Genomic DNA, 6,698 nt, shown 5'->3' with positions numbered 1-6,698 from the left:
CCAAGACAAACATGAAATTTCTAGGCATGGCATAAGTTTGAAAACAACAGCATCATGGAATTTCAAGCATCAAAATCAAATTTGACCAGCACACAAACAAACACATTATTCAGCAATACACAAACACAAGCATGAAAAATTCTGGACAATTTAAGGTTTAACAGCTACAGGGTATCATCATCATGTTCAGTCGAGCTTAACAACAATTTTAGAAATGAAAATCACATACACACAACTGACCAGCAAGCTCTAACTAACATGAATCCACCAACCATTTCCACTAGAACTCATTGGTTGTCACAAATCGAGCAAGAACATAAATCAATTCCAAATTTCATTTCAACATAACTAGCATGATACTTAATCATTTTTAGTAATTTCAAGCTTAATGTAACCACAAGAACATACTCTACACATGGCATAGCATTGATTTAAGAAATTAGAGTTTCGAAAATTTACTTGGATTTGAAGAAAAGTGTAGAGCAGTGATTATTTGAAAGTTTGAAGCTCGAACAGATGAAGATGATGGTCCCAAATGATGTATCCCAGAAGGAATTGTGCTCAACCTTGCTTGAATCGATTCTAGCTTCAAGCTGCCATGGGAGAGGTCTTTGTAAAACAGAAGATGATGAAGACTTTACAGCAGTGATTTGATGGTGAAGGTGAGCTAAATATGTTGTCCAAGTGAAGAAATAACCAAGGGTTACTTGTGTGCTTTGATGGTTTTGGGTGGAAAATCTCAGTCGAGCAAAATGCAAGATGAGAGAGTAGGAGTATTTTTCTGTATGTGGCTGCTGTGGTTGTGAAAAACTAGGGTTGTAAAACCAGAAAAATGAGACTTAAATATCATATGTTTAGGGTCTGCTAATGATATGTTCAGCTGGTTTTTGTTTAATGACAGGAAAATGGTGTTTCTATTTGCTGTTATGTTGGTTTGTGGCAAGGTTTTATGAGAAGCAAATGCCAAAGTTTTTTTCTTTCCTCTGCTGCAGTGTGGTGACAGACCTTGGAAGAGAAATGCCAAAGTGTTTTTGTGGTATGCTGCTACTTTCAAAATGGTGACAGGATCGGGAGGGTGCAAAGCAAGGTTGAAAATGAGGGAGTGAGTGAAGGTTCTTTTGGTATGCTGCTTGTCTTGGTCAGGAAAAATGCAAGGTGAGGGCAAGGTTTGAATGAGTGAGGTCTATTATCTCTGTCTGCTGTGCTGCTGCTATGTGTTTTCTCATGACAGGAAAATCATCATAACCCATGCTGTCTTGTATTGTTGGCTCAGCATGTCCAAAATGAGAGAAAGTATTTTCTGTATCAGCTGGTGTGAGGCTGCCATTGGTTTGTAGCATGACAGCAAAAGTGGCAGGGCTGCTATGTGCAGCTCCAAGCATGGCTAGTTTTGGTCCTTTCCTTCCCAATTTTAAGCAAGCAAGCATGGTCATATGTACCATTGGTTTTGGCTGCAGAATGTATTCATAATTGACAGTAAAATGGCCTTCTAATCTTCTGTTTTGAGAGTACAAATCATGGTATGGTGGATGCATAAACAAGTATGGTGCAAGCATGGTTAAATGGTACTTTTCTTACAATTCAAGCAACCAAGCAATATTCACATGTGCTGCATAATTTTGACTTTGCAAACACACCTAAAATGATATTTATGAGCTGTTCCAATTGGCCAAATGTTGAAAAAAAGTTTGAGTCAAAAAGTCAACTCTTGGTCAAACTTACATTCAAATGAAAAAGGTCAAAATATGCCATTTTGATTGGTGAAGTTTTGGCTCATGAAATTTATATTTTTGGAAAGAGGGGATCACATGTGACTTGTAGGAAAAAACCCCACCAAAATTGGCCAAACGGTTTGGGAGATATGGCCCTTTGAAGTTCAAGATTTTCTGAAATCGATTCGATCATAACTTGCCAACCACACATGGGAATTGAGAGTTCTAGGACTTTTTGGAAATGGGAGAACAAGATCTTCAACTTTCATGTTGGGCAAAAATTCATTTGAGGCTTGTATCATGATGTAAGTTTGAGGATCAAAACTTTCCATTTATGGCAGGTTTCAGTTACAGGCCCAGTTTCCATTTTTGGAAATTCATGATCTGGCTTCAAATTCTTCCATGATGGTGTTTGGCATGATATATGATGACTATTTGGACATGAATGAACTCTCACAAACCAATTCCAATCATCCAATCACTGATTAAATGGACAGTTGACCAACAGTTGACTTTTAGGGTTTCTGGCTGATTGTGCATTGACTGATGACTTCCAAACCCTAATTCCTTGAGAATTTGACTTCAAATGATGTCCCAAGTTGTATGAACTCTTGATTATTGACCATGGTGCCCAAATTCCACAAGAATGACCACCATCCATTGCTTTGACTGACAGTCGACTTTTTCAGGTTTTTTGACTGTCTGGGCATGAACTGCTGACCTCTGAGCCCTTAACCCTCGACCAAAATACTTCAAATGGACCCTCAAGTCATGTGAACTTGTTGGACAAACCCCAAGGCCTTGATTCAATGAGAAATTCCTTTGCTTGCTTGGTTGACTGACCAGGAGATTAGTTTGACCTAATTTCTGATTGCTTGCTCTTGAGGCAACTGAGGGATAATGCAAATGCTATGCAATGGATCATGATATGCTATGACCTATTATGAAAATGTATGCATAATGGTAGGTGCAAATTTGAGGTGCTACAGCTGCCCCTATTCAATCAGCTGGGAACCCGAACGGATGATAGCGACGGCTGTCAGACTTTCAGGGTAAACAGGGATTGAATACCAAGAACCGTAGAATTTGCACAATACAGGGATCCACCAATGGGAACGTCCACTGGGATTTGATTTATTGCTGGGTATATATTTGTTTTTTTTTTGGTTTTGTTTTCAAAGGGTACAGCCACATCCAGACATCACAACGATGACGAATGGGAATATAAATCACAACTAGATGCCAACGGACAACTAGGAAAAACTCGACGTTTACCAAGACCAACGACGAGGTAACCAGACATTAATGAATGACTGGAAAGGATACAACCATTTGTCGACGGACGAAATGGGAAAAACTCAACGTTTACCAAGACCAACGGAGAGGTAAATCCACATGGGGATAGGTACAACTAGACATCATCGGATAACTAGGAAAAACTCGACGTTTATCGAAACCAACGGAGAGGTAACTCTGCATGGAGAGGGGTACAACTAGATATCATCGGATAACTAGGAAAAACTCGGCGTTTATCGAAACCAACGGAGAGGTAACTCTGCATGGAGAGGGGTACAACTAGATATCATCGGATAACTAGGAAAAACTCGACGTTTATCGAAACCAACGGAGAGGTAACCAAACATTAATGAATGACTGGGGGGACTCGACCAGACATCAACGGATGAATGGGAGAAAACTCGACGTTTACAGACATCGAAAGATGGTGTTTACAGACACCAAAAGGATCGACCAGACATTTACAGATGAATGGGAATACTCGACGTTTACAGACATCGAAAGATGGTGTTTACAGACACCAAAAAGATCGACCAGACATTTACAGATGAATGGGAATACTCGACGTTTACAGACATCGAAAGATGATGTTTACAGACACCAAAAAGATCGACCAGACATTTACAGATGAATGGGAATACTCGACGTTTACAGACATCGAAAGATGATGTTTACAGACACCAAAAAGATCGACCAGACATTTACAGATGAATGGGAATACTCGACGTTTACAGACATCGAAAGATGATGTTTACAGACACCAAAAGATCGACCAGACATTTACAGATGAATGGGAATACTCGACGTTTACAGACATCGAAAGATGATGTTTACAGACACCAAAAAGATCGACCAGACATTTACTGATGAATGGGGATAAGAGAAACACAACCAGACGTCAACGGACGAATGGGAAAAACTCATCGTTTACCAGGACCAACGGAGAGGTAAATCCACATGGGGACAGGTACAACTAGACGTCATAGGACGAATAGGAAAAACTCGACGTTTATCGACACCAACGGAGAGGAGGAAACTCTACTGGGGAGAGGATAGCGACGTTATGAACATCGAAAGAGGATGTTTACCGACATCAAAAGAAGACCAGACACTTACGCATGACTGGAAATCACCGAAAGATGGTGTTTACCGACACCAAAGAAGACCAGACACGGGTGCTGACAGGGTATACATTCTCAAGATGACAGGGCTAGGCTGAACACTTGCAGGGGGCCTCACTAGGGAGAAACAAACTTTCTGTCACCATCGGGTGAGGAAATAAACCTCTGTCACTATCGGGTGAGGAAATAAACCTCTGTCACCATCGGGTGAGGAAATAAACCTCTGTGGGGAATAAACAAATCTGAATGCTGTCCAGAGCAACTGTAGCAGTCTTGGTGCTGATGTTGAACAAAAATGATCCGCCTCTGCCGGGGATACGGTCTGGTGAAGCTAACACATGAATGCATATGTTTGAATTTTTCTATGGCGTAATGCTCCATATTGAATGGAAATGCTACGCGGTTTTGAGAATGCAATGGTTACTACATGCAATGCAGAATGATGGAAAACTCCGGCTGGGGAGCCAAAACTGATTGGGTACTCCAACTCTGTGGGGAGACTCCTCTTGGGGAATACTCTGCGGGGAACTCTGCTTGAGGAATGGTAAAGCGACTTCACACTCATGTTGAAGAATAGCACTTGCTGCTGGGGAAGGATAAACTCCGCTAGGGATATCCTTCAGTCTACAGGTAGGATAAATGCTGGGGATAAATTCAATGAACCTGCCTCACTCGGGGAGGAAAACGGCAAATACAGGCCTGCTGGGGATAGGCAACCCTTAGATCTGTTGGGGAATAGAAGGCACTATCCACAGACGTCTCCGCAGGGGAACATAGCTCTGGTAGCTTCCAAACTTGCTTGGGGAAAATATCTGCTGAGGAAACGTCCTCACAGATGCCAACCTGAAAAACAGCACAACAAAATGCCCCCAGGGGATACATGGACAAGATACGCTCAAGTGTCCTCAACATTCAAAATGATTTTTAAATGTTTTATCATTCTGCACATTGTTGTGTAGCCTCCATGTTTTATATGCAATGTTTTATCAAAAATTCGGACATTTTTGCAAACAAAACAGTAAAAATAAAAACAAGAGCTATTTATCTGAATAACGACTTTTATTGATTGAAAATGTGCCTGAAGAGGCAAATACATTGGGAAGCAATTCCTAGAAAGAGGTAATTGCGCACAAAAGGAAAAATCTACCCTAATGGCAATGTGAACACGGCATCCACTATTTCCCAATTCTGTTATAACTCACAGATCATCAGTTTTCCTCCCAACTCCTTGCTTTCTGAGAAGAATGACTGGACGGATCACATCTTTCGAGATGGCAGACGATAAAGCTTGATGAAGTACAGACAACTCAGACTGTAGTCTTCGCTTTAATCCCTAACTTTTGCCTGGATCGCCCTTTCGGGTTTTCAATCCACCGGGATACCCATTTTTGCCTAAGCCGCCCTTGCGGGTTTTCGACTTACCGGGTGTACGAATTTTTCATTTTTATCCCTAATTTTTGCCCGAACCTTTTCTTTCTGTTTTTTTTTGGTTCGCCGGGATGCCCTTTTTTTTTTTTTTTGCCTGGACTCTTTTATTCTTTTTGTCCAGCGGGTCGATTTATGCGAAGTATTTTTTGACTACATCTGAGTTGACAGGAGACGGAAAATCTTCACCATCCATAGTTGTAAGCATCAAGGCTCCACCGGAGAAGACCTTCTTCACAACATACGGACCTTCATAGTTAGGAGTCCACTTGCCCCTGTTGTCTGCACCGGGAGGAAGGATCCTCTTCAAAACTAAATCACCGATCTGAAATGTTCGAGGACGCACTTTCTGATCAAAGGCTCGCTTCATCCTTCTCTGATACAACTGTCCATGACATACAGCTGCTAGTCGTCTTTCCTCGATAAGGCTCAACTCGTTAAACCTTGTTCGAATCCACTCGGCTTCGTCCAACTTGACATCCAGTAAAACTCTCAGAGAAGGAATCTCCACTTCAACAGGTAGAACAGCTTCCATACCATACACAAGGGAGTAAGGGGTTGCCCCGGTCGACGTACGTACTGAGGTACGGTACCCATGCAAAGCGAAAGGCAGCATCTCATGCCAATCCTTGTACGTAACGACCATCTTCTGCACAATCTTCTTGATATTCTTGTTCGCCGCTTCTACAGCACCATTCATCTTCGGTCTGTAAGGAGAAGAATTGTGATGTTCAATCTTGAAATCTTTACAAAGCTCTTTCATCATCTTGTTATTGAGATTCGAACCATTGTCAGTGATGATTCTCTCAGGAACTCCATAACGACAGATGATTTCTTTCTTGATGAACCGGGTAACCACTTGTTTGGTAACGTTAGCATAAGAAGCTACTTCCACCCACTTGGTGAAATAGTCAATCGCAACCAAGATGAAGCGATGTCCGTTCGAAGCAGTAGGCTCAATCTTCCCAATCATATCAATGCCCCACATGGCAAACGGCCAAGGCGAATTCATGATATTCAGAGGGCTTGGTGGTACATGCACCTTATCAGCATAGATTTGACATTTATGGCACTTCCGAGCATACTTGAAACAATCGGATTCCATAGTCATCCAGTAATAACCCGCTCTCAACAATTTCTTAGC

Source organism: Lathyrus oleraceus, chromosome 4 (genome assembly GCF_024323335.1).
Source record: "Lathyrus oleraceus cultivar Zhongwan6 chromosome 4, CAAS_Psat_ZW6_1.0, whole genome shotgun sequence".
In the NCBI taxonomy this organism is placed as follows: domain Eukaryota; kingdom Viridiplantae; phylum Streptophyta; class Magnoliopsida; order Fabales; family Fabaceae; genus Lathyrus; species Lathyrus oleraceus.
This window is presented reverse-complemented; position numbering follows the sequence as displayed.